This window comes from Schistocerca americana, chromosome 8 (assembly GCF_021461395.2).
Source record: "Schistocerca americana isolate TAMUIC-IGC-003095 chromosome 8, iqSchAmer2.1, whole genome shotgun sequence".
Lineage (NCBI taxonomy): Eukaryota > Metazoa > Arthropoda > Insecta > Orthoptera > Acrididae > Schistocerca > Schistocerca americana.
Window position 1 is genome coordinate 239,251,449 of NC_060126.1, and position 17,204 is coordinate 239,268,652.

The following is a 17,204-nucleotide window of genomic DNA, read 5'->3' on the forward strand; positions in this document are numbered from 1 at the left end:
TAACAGAGAGAAAAATTTGAACCTCAGCAGAACACGAATAATGGGGATATCCATGGACAATATAATAGGAGAAACAATCGTAGAGGCAACTATTTGGAAAATGGTGGTCTACCTCAATGAAGGTCCAGAATTTTGGGGCGATAAAATACAACAGGCACAGGACACCCAATTTACATGTACATTTAGACAATAATAACAGCATTAATAACGTAGCACAGGTATATGAAATTGAACAAAAGGAACATTAGATTTCTCATTTATGTTTTGTTCAAAACTTTTGGAAGACAATTTTTAATGATATTAATGTAGATACTAATCACAAACTAGAATGTCAGAGTAATGAGAATTTTGATGTACTTGGTAGAGCACTTGCCCGCGAAAGGCAAAGGTCTCGAGTTCGAGTCTCGGTCGGGCACACAGTTTTAATCTGCCAGGAAGTTTCATATCAGCGCACACTCCGCTGCAGAGTGAAAATCTCATTCTGGAATTTTGATGTAGTATGTACTAATGATTTCTTCTCTTGGTCAGAAAATGGTGTTATTGATATATGTAAAACAAGTGATGACTGTATTGGATCTGAATTAGGTGGTATTTTTTATGTAGATGTGAATGAGAGCTGTGAAATGACTGAAGTTGGTAAGTCTGAGACTGATAGCTTATTTCAAATGAATGTTGGTGAGGTGTGTGACTTTGACGGTGATGAGAATTGTGTTGTTAATGATGTTATTGATGAAGTAGTTTTGTAAGAATATGATGATGGTGATGATGAGTATCAGGCTTTTGTGGAATTTAAGAATAATGAAGTTTCAGAGTTATTTGTGAATACAAGCAAGGTAAGTGATGTTTTTTATTATGTAAGTGGAAGTCATAGAATACCAGTTCAGTCAAAGCACTTTTCCATTAATGTCATGCAGAGTAATGATCCCAACAGTAGAGGTGGGTTATCTAGCTTAGAGAATAATGGTGAAAATTTTTTGAAATTTGTTTGGGAGCATATTAATGGTAACACAGATAAATTTGCATTCTGGAGTAAGTTAGCTGTGGTTACTCAAAATTTGTATCCAAATTCATGGAATGAAGTGAAAGCGGTTCTAAGTAGGAAATGCAGCTTTGACAGTAATGTAAAAACTGGTAAGCAAAGCAAGTACGTAAGATGCCAAGTATTGTTAAAATTTAGAATAGAGGACAAGGTATTTGAACATGGATGCTTAATGACACCTAGCCTAGAAGAAAATATTCACTATGTCTGTAGATTTTAAAGATTATATAATTGTGTTTTGTTTTCCATGAATGTAGTACATAAGATCATGCAGTTTTCAAGTTCTATTTTATCTACTGACTGCGGGAGATGATGAAACAACAGGGGGATAGGAGAAAGCAGAAATGTGATGATAAAGGTAGATTTTCTAAGTTGGAAGTAGGAAATCTTGTGTTGGTGAAAGCCAAAGAGAAATCTAAAGCATTGATAGACATGATCCATAAGTATGTAATTTTTGTTTGTTTGTTCTTTTTTCCATTGGCATGAATGTAGTATGTAAGATGATGTAGTTTTTGCAGTTTTATCTTATCCATTGACTGTGTTTAAATCTATCTGTAGATTCATAAGACTGTATAACTGTATTTTGCTGTCTGGAATTTAGTATGTGAGTTGATGTGATTTTTAAAGTTTAGCCCTATCTATTGACTGAGTAATATCAATGATACTCTATATAGTTGTGTTCTGTAATACAAGGGTCACTCCAAAAGAAATGCACACTATTTTTGTAAAAATACAGTTTTCATTCTGCATGTGTGAAAGTTTTACAGTGTGTAGATACATCCTTCCTGCTTGTTTTCAAACTTAGTTCAACCTGTTCCCGTGAGTGGCACTGTCACAGCATGTCTTCAAGATGGCTGCTACACTTGACATTTGTCAGAAGCAAGTGCTGTCATAGAATTCCTGTGCTGTGAAAACAAGACAGTGGGAAACATCCACAAGAGGTTGAAAAAGGTATATGGAGATGCTGCTGTCAATCGCAGTACAGTTAGTCGGTGGGCAAGCAGGTTACGTGATGAAAGCGGGCACGGCAATATTGAGGATTCTCCTCGCAGTGGCAGGCCTTGTACTGCACACACTCCAGACAATGAGCAGAGAGTTAATGAATTGGTGACTGCTGACAGACGCATCACAGTGAACAAATTGTCACACTACATTGGGATAGGTGCAGGAAGTGTTTGCAGAATACTGAAAGTGTTAGCATTAAAAAAGGTTTGTGCCAGATGGGTTCCCAGGATGTTGACAGTGACTAACAAAAAAAAAAAAAAAAAAAAAAAAAAAAAAAAAAAAAAAAAAAAAAAAAAAAAAAAAAAAAAAAAAAAAAAAAAACGGTATGCAGTGAACTTTTGCAACAGTACGAGAATAGTGGAGATGAATTCCTTGGAAGAATTGACAGGCGATGAAACATGGCTCCATCATTTTTCACCAGAGACGAAGAGGCAATCAATGGAGTGGCATCATGCAAATTCACCCAAGAAAAAAAAATTCTAAACCATACCATCTGCTGGAAAAGTTATGGCTATGGTGTTTTTCGATTCCAAAGGACTCTTGCTTGTGGACATCATGCCAAGTGGAACCACCATAAATTCTGATGCATATGTGATGCCACTGAAGAAACTTCAAGCGTGACTGAGTCATGTTCAACCACATCAGCAAAAGCAGGATGTTTTGCTGTTGCATAACAATGCACAGCCACATGTCAGCCAAAAAACCATGGAATCAATCACAAAACTCGGATGGACCACACTGAAACACACACCTTACAATCCTGACCTGGCTCCATGTGACTATCACCTCTTTGGGGAACTGAAAGACTCTCTTCATGGAACAAGGTTTGAAGATGATGACTCCCTTGTGCCCACTGCCAAACAGTGGCTCCAGCAGGTTGGTCCAGAATTTTACCGTGCGGGTATACATGCGCTTGTTCCAAGATGGTGTAAGGCAGTTGAGAGGGATGCAAATTATGTGAATATTGTTCCTAAAGGATGTATCTGCACGCTGTAAAACTTTCAAATATGTAGAATAAAAGATGGATTTAAAAAAAAATAGTGTGCATTTCTTTTGGAGTGACCCTTGTAGATTTGTGCTTTAGAATTTAATACATATATGCCATTAATCTAAACGAGTAGCTCCTTTTGCAATTTTGAAATGGGACAATAATCATATTTGCTCTGCAAAAATTAGGAATAGTATCCTAGAATATCTCTGTGTATTAACTTATTAGTCCATTCTTTTCTTGCATTTAACTCTGACTATTAATATTTCTTATGTGAACACTTTTTAATCTCAACTGACATAAATCCCATATAACTGACTCTGTAAAATGAAGATGGAGAACATAGGTATCTCATTTGATGTGAATGAGATACTGAACAACATATTTAGTACACAAAATGTTACCTATCCGCTCTAGTGTGTTATGATGACTCTAAGGAGGAAGCTGACAGATGTGGGTAGATCCACTCCTCACACTGCTGTACGGCTGTACCCTGCTGGACCAGTCATTTTGCAAGCGAGCGTGGGTGCTGGGTAACGTACTCAGGCACCTGTCCACTGGAATGTGTGTTGTGTCTGATATTTGTGAATTGTTAACCAAGATTGATAAAGACAGTGTTATTCAGCATACATGCATGTTGTTTTTATTGGGGGATTGACTCTCCAATCGTTATGTAACTTGAAATCAGTATGTATTTTTTATCTTATCAATTGCAAAAGAATTTTCTAGGTCTTTGTGTACATAGGTTAGTGTGGAAAACATTTACTAGTACGGACAATATAACAAGATGTATACATGTTTGTTTTCATGCTTTGATTTTAGTTCTCAAGCTACTGGATTGTGCTTTCATTCAAAGCTAATTAAGACTATGTCTAAAAATTTATCCTGAGTCTTGCAGTATTGTATCTGATTGGATCATGAGTCGTGGAAAGACTCATGCTTAGCTCTGTTTTAGGTACCCCTATCGCGACTTTGTGTGTGTGTGTGTGTGTGTGTGTGTGTGTGTGTGTCTCCAAGGAGAACGTAGACCACTGATTGAAGCTGGATGCTTCTCACAGTTACTTGTTGCATATAATTGAACTTATTGATATGATTATGAACATCATTCAGTTTGTTGTGTCGAAACTTTTTTGCTGGTTTGTACTTGATTGTGGTTTGGATTCATGGATCGATCCCTACATCGCAAGCTTAGGCCCTAATATTTTTTCTGTTATTTTGTCCTTTCATGAGTCAACATATCCGTGAATACCATGGTTTATATGGCTGCTTGATTCCTACTCATGATCGAGTATATTCTTCTGGTCTGTACCCATTGTTGTGAGTTTTTTGAGTCATCTCACTTACTGTACGCTTAGGCTCTGAAATTTTTTCTCTTCTCTTTTGAACATTTAGAAGGTTGGCTGTATAGATCTTAACTTAAAGATTATAAATTCTAGTAATGTACATTGTTTCTGTAATTATTTGTATAGTTTAGTGGCATAATGTTGTTCTCTGTAATATGTTATGTATCAGATACTTCTATACATCTATTTGCTATACTGGGCATCATTTTGTACACCGTTTGGAAAACCAATCTCTCACAAAATATTGTAAACACCTTGTTTCCATATTTTGTGAGAGGTGATATTGTAATGAATCATCCTCCTCTAACATTACATTCCTTTTTTTTTCTATAGAGATACCATGTATTCTATTGGTCATTGCATAGATTAAAATAATCTCAACTGTTTCACTAAAAGAATTCATATGATTTTGTATACAATGTATTATATTTCTGGCTAAAATGTATAAAAAAGAAACTGAATTGTTATAATTGATATGTACTAACAGTTAAAATTACTCTTCTTTTAAGAATAATTGAATTTATGAAATTTCTGGCATACTTAAAATTCATATTATTAATTGCACAATCTAATGCTAATTATTAAATTCATTTCTGGATTAATCTATGAAATAATGATATATTTTAGTGATGATTCATCATTCATTTTGTAAACTCTTTGGACTAATGTGAGTACCGTAGAATATAAGGAGTGGTGGTCATACCTCTGATCAAAATGCACGTATTTTGCTAAACTTGTCAACAACACTGTAATCATTGGTTTTTATGGATATAGGACATTGTTAAGTCGGTGTGATTTTTGAAGAATGGGATCAAATAAAAAGATATTCATAGCAACAGGCAACTCTTCAACAGTTATTTTGACATCACGAATCTAAGAAATCAAAATTTTCACCTGTAAGAAAGTACTCCTTGACAAGACTTTGAGCTATCGACAACAACAATGAGACAATGAAGATAAGTAAAAACTTCTTCTTTTGTAATCTGACTCCTCTTGAAGCTTTCAAGATTTGTGCAGGGATTGTGACTTTAATGGTGATGTGTGGGAGGGGAGGATTACAACCCTGAAGTTCCATTTGCAATTAGACAATAATAACAGTGCTAATGATATGCTACACGTATCTGAAATTGGACAGAAGGAATATCAGATTTCTCAGTTATGTTCTCATCAAAGGTTTTGGGATGCAATGTTCAATTATGGTGATGTAGAAGCTAATCACAAGCCAGAATGTGAGAGTAGTAAGAATTTTGATATACTATATACTAATAATTTCTTCTCCTTGTCGGAAAACAGTGTTATTGATGTTTGTAAATCATGTGATGACTGTATTGGATTTGGACTATGTGATATTTTTGATGTGAACTATCTGAGGTTGGTAAGTCTCAGACTGGTGGCTTATTGCAAATGAATGTAAGTGAAGTAAGTGACTTTGATGGAGATGAGACTTGTATCATTAGTGATGTTGTTGATTAAGTAATTTTGGAGGAATATGATGACGATTAGTATGAGGTATTTGTAGAGTTTAAGAATAATGGAGTTTCAGAGTTATTTGTGAATAAAATTGACAATAGAGGTAAGGTAAGCATTGTATGTAATGTTGTAAGTGAGAGTCATGGAATACCATAGCAGTCAAAACAGTTTTTCATTTATGTCATGCAGAGTAATGATCAAAAAACTAAAGGTGAGTTGTCTGTGAACCTAGAGAATAAAGGAGAAAACTTTTTGGATGTTGTTTGGGACCAGATTAATGTTAACATATATAAATGCACTTTCTGAAATAAGTTAACTATGGTTAGTCAGAATTTGTATCCAAATTGGTGGAATAAAGTCATAGAAGATCTAAGCAGGAAGTGTAATTTTGACAGTAATGTGTTTTGTGTTCCTTCTGTAACAAGTGATGTTAGTTGTGCCATGGAATCTATTCATTGTGTTCAATCTTTACCTGACAACCCAAGTAACCACAGTAATGCTATATTACCAGTAAAGTTGATAAAACCCTGTGAAGACAGTATGGATGTAGCATTTGATGAAACTGAAAGTGATCTTTAGCATGAAGTTTATGGCAACAGAGATGATTCAGATTTTGGGTGTCCTTACATTAAAACTAAGATAGATCAGTGGGAAGGTAACTGTTTGACTGCTACAGGTAGCCCGATTTGTGATATATCTCAACAATTTAGGGACAAGATCAAGTAGAGTAAGAATTTTGTGGAAATGACCATTGTAGGTGTAAAGATAAGAGGAGCAACCGGTAAGCAATACAAATTGGTACAGGTACTTTTAACTTTTAGTACAGAAGACAGAACCTTTGAATATGAATGCTTAGTGATCCCTGGTCTGGAAAAAAATATAATTCTCGACATGGATTGGATAGTGAAAGTTGAGGCTTGTTTTGGATGGAATGCTAAAGAACCTAAAAATAATACTAATGTGAAAACTAATTTCTGTTTTTCTAAACTGTAGGAAAAGTTGTAACTATCTGAAAAACATTGTGAACCAAGGTGAGTACCAAGTGCTTAGCCCATCCAGCTAGCCGTGCAATCTAACGCTCTGCTTCCCGAGCGGGAAGGCATGCCGGTCGCTGGCATGAATCTGTACGGTGGATTAGTGTCGAGGTCCAGTGTGCCGGCCAGCCTGTGGATGATTTTTAAGGCAGTTTTGCATCTGCCTCATCGAATGCGGGTTGGTTCCCCCTATTTCGCCTCAGTTACACTATGTCAGTGATTGCTGTGCAGTCACTGTCTCCACGTATGCTCACACCATAATTACTCTGCCACGCAATCATTTGGGTTTACACTCATCTGGCATGAGATGTTCCAAGGGGAGGTGGGGAGGGGGGGGTGGGGGGGAGGGGGGTTTCCACTGGGGGCCGAACCACACAATAACCCTAGGTTCGGTGTGTGGTGTGTGGTGGTGGTGGAGTGGGTGGACTGCTGTGGCCTGTTGTAGGGTTGTGAACCACTGAGGGCTCCGGTTGGACGAAGCTCATTTCTAGGTCTCCGGTTCAATGCACACATACTCACCAGGTGTTTGATGACAATATAAATTTTGATGAGACTGAGGATTAGGGTTTTGAATGTGAGGTAGATTCTAAAGTGAGGGAAACTACAGCGCTTAGTGACCAACAAAAGGAACAACTTTTTAGATCATGTATGTTTATCAATACTGCAGAAAATTTAAACATTTATACACAATGAAAACTCATGGAATCATATCTGCCCAAAATACACTTAGTCTGTAAGTTCTCTTCTGTATTTTAAGCACTGCAGTTTGTTTTCCTTTCCATCTTTCAGTAAATTTGTTTCCAAAGGAAAAGGAAGTGTTTTACTTCACTTCCAACTTTACATTTGTCCTATGGATTTGCCTGCAAGTACCGTTTCGCCTTATACCAACATCCAGAGATGAGATAATCCATCAGTTTTCTTTTGTAGGTGCTCAGTTCATTTACACTAAATGACAGTCTACTATGAATAAAATTCTTGCATTTGTGGTGTTCCTATCTGTCATTTTCAACATTTTGCTTGATATATGATAATTTTCTCTAGTTCTTTTGTTGTGGTCATGAAAACCTCTGTTTAGAGGTGCTGTACAATTTACCATTAAAGGAAATATTGTCTCATATCCATGGCTATTACAAATGATCGAAGCGATTTCATAAATTCACTGTAGCTCCATTCATTGACATATGGTCGTGACACACTACAGATACGTAGAAAAACTCATAAAGTTTTGTTCAGCTGAAGCCACACTTCAGGTTTCTGCCGCCAGAGTGCTCGAGAGCGCAGTGAGACAAAATGGGAACAGGAGCCGAGAAAGTGTATGTCGTGCTTGAAATGCACTCACATCAGTCAGTCATAACAGTGCAACGACACTTCAGGACGAAGTTCAACAAAGATCCACCAACTGCTAACTCCATTCGGCGATGGTATGCGCAGTTTAAAGCTTCTGGATGCCCCTGTAAGGGGAAATCAAAGGGGCGGCCTGCAGTGAGCGAAGAAACGGTTGAACGCGTGCGGGCAAGTTTCACGCGTAGCCCGCGGAAGTCGACGAATAAAGCAAGCAGGGAGCTAAGCGTACCACAGCCGATGGTTTGTAAAATCTTACGGAAAAGGCTAAAGCAGAAGCCTTATCATTTACAATTGCTACAAGCCCTGACACCCGATGACAAAGTCAAACGCTTTGAATTTTCGGCGCGGTTGCAACAGCTCATGGAAGAGGATGCGTTCAGTGCGAAACTTGTTTTCAGTGATGAAGCAACATTTTTTCTTAATGGTGAAGTGAACAGACACAATGTGCGAATCTGGGTGGTAGAGAATCCTCACGCATTCGTGCAGCAAATTCGCAATTCACCAAAAGTTAATGTGTTTTGTGCAATCTCACGGTTTAAAGTTTACGGCCCCTTTTTTCTTCTGCATAAAAAAACGTTACAGGACACGTGTATCTGGACATGCCGGAAAATTGGTTCATGCCACCACTGGAGACCGACAGCGCCGACTTCATCTTTCAACAGGATGGTGCTCCACCGCACTTCCATCATGATGTTCGGCATTTCTTAAACAGGAGATTGGAAAACTGATGGATCGGTCGTGGTGGAGATCATGATCAGCAATTCATGTCATGGCCTCCACGCTCTCCCGACTTAACCCCATGTGATTTATTTCTGTGGGGTTATGTGAAAGATTCAGTGTTTAAACCTCCTCTACCAAGAAACGTGCCACAACTGCGAGCTCGCATCAACGATGCTTTCGAACTCACTGATGGGGACATGCTGCGCTGAGTGTGGGATGAACTTGATTATCTGCTTGATGTCTGCCGAATAACTAAAGGGGCACATATCGAACATTTGTGAATGCCTAAAAAAACTTTTTGAGTTTTTGTATGTGTGTGCAAAGCATTGTGAAAATATCTCAAATAATAAAGTTATTGTAGAGCTGTGAAATCGCTTCAATCATTTGTAATAACCCTGTATATAGAAACTTGGTGCAGTTAACGTTTTAAATTCTTTGAATTTGTTCTTTCAGGATTCCCATGGTGTTTGTTTTCTTTTGCATCTGATGGTCTTCTCTTGAAGCTCTAAAATTCTCTGAATGCATACATCTGCAAGAATTTTTGTATTTCATTTAGATGGCTAATGCTGTTTCAACAGTAAAGATGTTCTGGCTTTGCAATGGACAAATTGTAAAACAGATAGAATAGCAGGAAGATCTGAAAGAGCAAAGTGGGTTTAGAGGAGGAACATCATTCTGACAACAACTAGCAGAAAAAATAACAGCAGACGGGGAATGCACATTATATTTATTGATCTGAAGATGGTTTATGACAGTGCTCCAATGACAGACTGATGGTACTCAGTGTGACAAAAAAGTATCTTCAGTTTAAAATAATGCAGTGAAACATTATAGAAAGGGCAATAGAAGTAGAGTCAAAATAGATAACTGTATGACAGAAGAGTTTACTCTTAACAAGAGATTGTACGTCAAGGATTTTGCATCTCTCTTGTGTTGTTCAAAACATGTATTGATGAAGTCTTTAAAACCTGGAGGAGGAAACGTCAAAATATGGATCATAAGAGTAAGCTACAGGAGTATATACAGTCTACTGTTTGTGCACAACCAACCAATTGGAGCTGAAGATGAAGAAGATGTAAGTAATATGTGTAGAAAATAAGTGATAGGCTATGATGAGTAAAGTGTGGCAGAGGGGAAAAAAAAAAAAACACAGTAGGCCTATATGTTCACACGAAGTATGACTTGTATATTAGTTTACAAGTCATACTTCAAGTGAACATATAAGCCTACTTCATACAAGCGTCACATTACGAAATAAAATTTGAAACGCAAAAGCCATAATTAAGTGGCTGCATCCAGTATCATGGAATTATGGTATCTAAAAGTTAAAAAAAAAGAAGTGACTGTGCAAGCGTTTTGTGAACAGAATTGTGTCGCTTGGTGCAAAAGCGTGGTTGCTAACCAACAAAGTGAAAGAAAGGCTATGCACAATGGAAATGCATAAGGTGTTGCATAAACCTCAATAATGGACATAGTAAAGAATGAAAACATCACTAAAATAATAGAAATAGATTCAACTTTGGTGTAGTGGGTAGGAAGTAAACAAAGAGAATCGTTCAGTCATTACGGTATGTACAGATGGTAACAGAATACCAGTAACTCACAAAGTCTATCGGGAGGGAGGAAAAAGGGTGAAGTCCTAATAGGCGCAGACTGTGACGGAATGCAGGAAATTAAAGAGGCTATGGTACAGCTCCTCCCCCCATGAACCATGGACCTTGCCATTGGTGGGGAGGCTTGCGTGCCTCAACAATATAGATAGCTGTACCGTAGGTGCAACCACAACGGAGGGGTATCTACTGAGATGCCAGACAAACGTGTGGTTCCTGAAGAGGGGCAGCAGCCTTTTCAGTAGTTGCAGGGGCAACAGTCTGGATGATTGACTGATCTGGCCTTGTAACATTAACCAAAACGGCCTTGCTGTTGTGGTACTGCAAACGGCTGAAAGCAAGGGGAAACTGCAGCCGTAATTTTTCCAGAGGGCATGCAGCTTTACTGTATGGTTAAATGATGATGGCGCCCTCTTGGGTAAAATATTCCGGAGGTAAAATAGTCCCCCATTCGGATCTGCAGGCAGGGTCTACTCAAGAGGACGTCATTATCAGGAGAAAGAAAACTGGCATTCTACGGATCAGAGCGTGGAATGTCAGATCCCTTAATCGGGCAGGTAGGTTAGAAAATTTAAAAAGGGAAATGGATAGGTTAAAGTTAGATATAGTGGGAATTAGTGAAGTTCGGGGGCAGGAGGAACAAGACTTCTGGTCAGGTGAATACAGGGTTATAAATACAAAATCAAATAGGGGTAATGCAGGAGTAGGTTTAATAATGAATAAAAAAATAGGAGTGTGGGTAAGCTACTACAAACAGCATAGTGAACGTATTATAGTGGCCAAGATAGACACGAAGCCCATGCCTACTACAGTAGTACAAGTTTATATGCCAACTAGCTCTGCAGATGAAGAAATTGAACAAATGTATCATGAGATAAAAGAAATTATTCGGGTAGTGAAGGGAGATGAAAATTTAATAGTCATGGGTGACTGGAATTTGACAGTACGAAAAGGAAGAGACGGAAACATAGTAGGTGAATATGGATTGGGGCTAAGAAATGAAAGAGGAAGCCGTCTGTTAGAATTTTGCGCAGAGCATAACTTAATCATAGCTAACACTTGGTTCAAGAATCATAAAAGAAGGTTGTACATATGGAAGAATCCTGGAGATACTAAAAGGTATCAGATAGATTATATAATGGTAAGACAGAGACTTAGGAACCAGGTTTTAAATTGTAGGACATTTCCAGGGGCAGATGTGGGCTCCGACCACAATCTATTGGTTATGAACTGTAGATTAAAACTGAAGAAATCGCAAAAAGGTGGGAATTTAAGGAGATGGGACCTGGATAAACTGACTAAACCAGAGGTTGTACAGTTTCAGGGAGAGCATAAGGGAACAATTGACAGGAATGGGGGTAAGAAATACAGTAGAAGACGAATGGGTAGCTCTGAGGGATGAAGTAGTGAAGGCAGCAGAGGATCAAGTACGTAAAAAGATGAGGGCTATTAGAAATCCTTGGGTAACAGAAGAAATATTGAATTTGATGAAAGGAGAAAATATAAAAATGCAGTAAATGAAGCAGGCAAAAAGGAATACAAACATCTCAAAAATGAGATCGACAGGAAGTGCAAAATGGCTAAGCAGGCATGGCTAGAGGACAAATGTAAGGATGTAGAGGCTTATCTCACTAGGGGTAAGAGAGATACAGCCTACAGGAAAATTAAAGAGACCTCTGGAGAAAAGAGAGCCACTTGTATGAATATCAAGAGCTCAGATGGAAACCCAGTTCTAAGCAAAGAGGGGAAAGCAGAAAGATGGAAGGAGTATATAGAGGGTCTATACAAGGGCGATATACTTGAGGACAATATTATGGAAATGGAAGAGGATGTAGATGAAGATGAAAGGGGAGATATGATACTGCGTGAAGAGTTTGACAGAGCACTGAAAGACCAGAGTCGAAAAAAGGCCCCGGGAGTAGACAACATTCCATTAGAACTACTGACGGCCTTGGGAGAGCCAGTCCTGACAAAACTCTACCATCTGGTGAGCAAGATGTATGAGACAGGTGAAATACCCTCAGACTTCAAGAAGAATATAATAATTCCAATCCCAAAGAAAGCAGGTATTGACAGATGTGAAAATTACCAAACTATCAGTTTAATAAGTCCTGGCTGCAAAATACTAACACGAATTCTTTACAGACGAATGGAAAAACTGGTAGAAGCCGACCTCGGGGAAGATCAGTTTGGATTCCGTAGAAATGTTGGAACACGTGAGGCAATACTGACCTTATGACTTATCTTAGAAGATAGAGTAAGGAAAGGCAAACCTACATTTCTAGCATTTGTAGACTTAGAGAAAGCTTTTGACAATGTTGACTGGAATACTCTCTTTCAAATTCTAAAGGTGGCAGGGGTAAAATACAGGGAGCGAAAGGCTATTTACAATTTGTACTGAAACCAGGTGGCAGTTATAAGAGCCGAGGGGCATGAAAGGGAAGCAGTGGTTGGGAAGGGAGTGAGACAGGGTTGTAGCCTCTCCCCGATGTTATTCAATCTGTATATTGAGTAAGCAGTGAAGGAAACAAAAGAAAAATTCGGAGTAGGTATTAAAATCCATGGAGAAGAAATAAAAACTTTGAGGTTCGCCGATGACATTGTAATTCTGTCAGAGACAGCAAAGGACTTGGAAGAGCAGTTGAATGGAATGGACAGTGTCTTGAAAGGAGGATATAAGATGAACATCAACAAAAGCAAAACAAGGATAATGGAATGTAGTTGAATTAAGTCGGGTGATGCTGAGGGAATTAGATTAGGAAATGAGACACTTAAAGTAGTAAAGGAGTTTTGCTATTTGGGGAGCAAAATAACTGATGATGGTCGAAGTAGAGAGGATATAAAATGTAGACTGGCAATGGCAAGGAAAGCGTTTCTGAAGAAGAGAAATTTGTTAACATCGAGTATAGATTTAAGTGTCAGGAAGTCGTTTTTGAAAGTATTTGTATGGAGTGTAGCCATGTATGGAAGTGAAACATGGACAATAAATAGTTTGGACAAGAAGAGAATAGAAGCTTTCGAAATGTGGTGTTACAGAAGAATGCTGAAGTTTAGGTGGGTAGATCGCGTAACTAATGAGGAGGTATTGAATAGGACTGGGGAGAAGAGAAGTTTGTGGCACAACTTGACTAGAAGAAGGGATCGGTTGGTAGGACATGTCCTGAGGCATCAAGGGATCACCAATTTAGTATTGGAGGGCAGCGTGGAGGGTAAAAATCGTAGAGGGAGACCAAGAGATGAATACACTAAGCAGATTCAGAAGGATGTAGGCTGCAGTAGGTTCTGGGAGATGAAGAAGCTTGCACAGGATAGATTAGCGTGGGGAGCTGCATCAAACCAGTCTCAGGACTGAAGACCACAACAACAACAACAACATGGTACAGCTACATGTGTAACTGTCAGTTTTGTTTATCACGAGAAAACGATTACCACAGTCCTGCCACAAATTTAGGCCTATTGCGTTTTGCAGAATATTACATCACTCAAGCGTAGCATGAATTTCAGATGCGTTATCATCTTCTAATTATTCAATTCTAATTCTCAACTTTGTTCAAAACACGTTTTGTTACCTCTCCGACTTTCACGAAACTGTGTAACGAAATCCCAGTCCGTTTTAATTTTGATTCTTTTTCTAAGCATAATTTTGATGACGACGAAACTAATGACGCCAGATCACTTAAGATGATATCAAGCATGATTTCACATTCTACTGGATTTTGAGGACGAGAAATATTCTGGATGGTTATACTCCGATACTTTTCATTAACGCTCTACCAATATAGTTAAATAATCTCTGAAATTTTGTCGGTGGAGCTTATATCTCACATTATTGGTATCGGTAAGTTTAATTAAATTAACGCGTCCTCTTTTTGTCGAAGGATACGGCACTCGTAAATGTGATCTCAATTTGTGATTGTTATGCCAACTTAACAGTTACTTGCGTACAGCGTAACTGACAAGCGTCATAATGAAAAACCGTTACAAAACGATTCATTAGAAGCGTATGGCAATGCAAAAAGGAGCGTGACCCAAAGTGTCTAGTGCCGAAAGGTACGGTATTTTGATTAAAAAAAAATTTTAACTCTCAGGCAGGCTAAGAGACAAAGTGTTAACACTGTTTAAACAGTTCTTCAAAGACATCTACAAAATAATACCAGAAACTGGATAATAAGCTGACTGAACAACTGACACAAATAAAATGTACGTAGCTGCTAGCACTGTCAACTGTTATCTAGCAAAATGAAATGCTTTAAAGCCCAGAGTATCTCATTTGCGGTAAAATCTTCACCAAAATTTTCGATCCAGTCGTGCTACTATAAAGTAGTCCTCCAGCGTTCCACCACTGAACTAAGAAAAAGTACAGTGAAATTCGTGCTGCGTTCCTATCACGTGCTTGCCACGCTATCGGGAAGCACAGACTTGGAACTATTGTACTGAAGAATGCCGACGAGCCTAACGACAATGTAAACACCTGAAAGGTTTTAGCGTAGGTCGCGCGAGTCTACAGCAGAGAAAAATGTATTCTACACAGGCCTGATAGAAGAACTTATATTACTAGGCCAAAACCTACTTACAATGGAAGATATCCGTTGCTTTATAAGGCTGGGTCTTACACAATTCAGTTCACATGACTTCTACACCAGAAAACTTGCTTCCTCAGACACAGGACTGAATAACATAGCGCCCAGCTCAGGGCCGTGGTCGCTGCTAGAGCTATTCCATGAACACATTGCATATCGCTGCGTCGCACGACGCTTCCACTAGCTATTGATTTCTGTACCCCCACTATCACAGTTGGGAAGGAGGAGGAGGAGGAGGAGGAGGAGGGGAGTGTAATCAATATTCCTAAAATAAGCTGTGTTCCTCACGGTGTTTTAATTGCACTTGCTGGTATTTACACAGGAAAATAACGCCTTGAAATAGTGTTTAATGTCTTCTTCTTATATCGGCTATTTAAATGGTAGTTGATGATTCTGTGCATTTTGAGAGTCTATTTCGGCTGTTATCTATGCCAGTGTTGTTGCAACTTTATTCTACGCATTGCTTTACCCTCATGATAAAGTAACAAATGAAACAAACGTATGATGCCTTTCAGCCATGTGTGTTGCATCTGCTTATAGTTTGTTTTGTGAGTGGTTTTGTATGGTTTGAAGTTCTCCCTATTCCCCATAAGAGCCATGGATCGAATTTGGATGCGCATTTCTAACGACGCACACCTTTTGGGACAATGCCTAGTTATCCATTAGCGTGACACGATGAAGACAGAAATCTCATCGTCGTACATGACGTGGTATAATGAAGCTATCAAATAATAGAGAAAACTGACTTCTCTATTGTTTGCTAAACTAGTTTTTGCGCGGACTTTGATGAGAACAGACCAATAATACAAATCTTACAAAGAAATAACAAGATTCTACCAACCTCGTAATAATCTCACACATTCGAGACATTTTGCAAGAATTAGTCTCATTGTAAGCGGTTTAACTATAAAGTATGTTTAAAAAGAAGTCCTACAGGAGATAATATGGGTCAGAATTAGAGAAAAAGTTACTGTAATGGTATGTCCGGAAATCAACACCCGTTGAGATAAGGGCCAATCTGTCCTTTCACTCCCATTTGTCTGTTCCGTAAAAGCAGGCACTATAATAGTGCTCCATGTGGTTGCCACATAGCCTGACATGTCATTATGCTCTTCTTCGCAGTGCCTCACGACTCTTTCAGAAACACATGGCTCATGGGGTGCCGCCCCGTCATGCATAAACAACAGTCGTCTTTCTGCAAGCGCAAAAATCGGTTATACACAGCGACATCGTTCACCTCAATGGTTGCTACAGGATGTGCATCTGCCCACACATGCATATTGTGATAATTTGCTATGTCTTCTGTTATGAATATTGCCTTATCCATAAATAAAATGGAGGCTGTAACCTGTAGATCATCAACGGCCCATATCTTAACGGGTATTAATTTCCTAACGTACCCTTATACGAAATTTGTGACACTACTTTTTAAACACTTTGCATATCCCCTTGCTGTCAGGGGCCATGCATATTAATTGTTAGCTGTTTAAGATTATGTGAGCACGGTTCTGCAGTATCTTTGAAACATTGGAACTAATAGATCATTAACATAAACATTGTTTGCATTTTTGAACATAAGAAGAATAGTTTCGAATAATTCTATTTCACTGAACCACATTTTATATATTACAGATTGGCAGAAGAGTTTTATTTACATGTTTTTGCACTATGGTCTTCTGTGCGGTATTATGAACTTGGGTCACACTTGCTACTTTAGACTGTTGGCATACTTCGCCTGAAATGAAGTGATCGTATGGCACTGCTGGCCGAGGAAGTTCAGCCACCATGCGCAAGTCTTATTTCAGTCGACGTCTGATTGGACGACTTGCATGCCGGTGATGAGGATGAAATGATGATGAGGACAACATAACACCCAGTCCGCGAGCAGGGAAAAAATCCCCAAACCAGCCGGGAATCGAACCCATGCATGGGAGGCAAGCACTTAACAACCCGCCTTTTTTTTCACCAAATCAGGCTCGCCTATAATGTAATTGTTGATGTACCCTTCTACCTACCTCGGATACACCTTGCACCACATGACGTAGGTCGCATAGTGAAATGGTCGGACAAT

The 17,204-nt window shown here is 38.7% G+C and overlaps 1 protein-coding gene across 1 annotated transcript in view; it reads right to left on the minus strand.

Annotated features, from left to right (window-relative positions):
* LOC124544901 (armadillo repeat-containing protein 2) overlaps window positions 1–15,261 on the minus strand; it is a 171,999-nt gene extending 156,738 nt beyond the window's left edge. Inside the window, exon 1 of the mRNA XM_047123633.1 lies at window positions 15,128–15,261. The gene's annotated coding sequence lies outside the window, so the exon portion shown is untranslated. The remainder of the gene's footprint in view (window positions 1–15,127) is intronic.
* Between the last annotated feature and the right edge of the window lie 1,943 nt (window positions 15,262–17,204).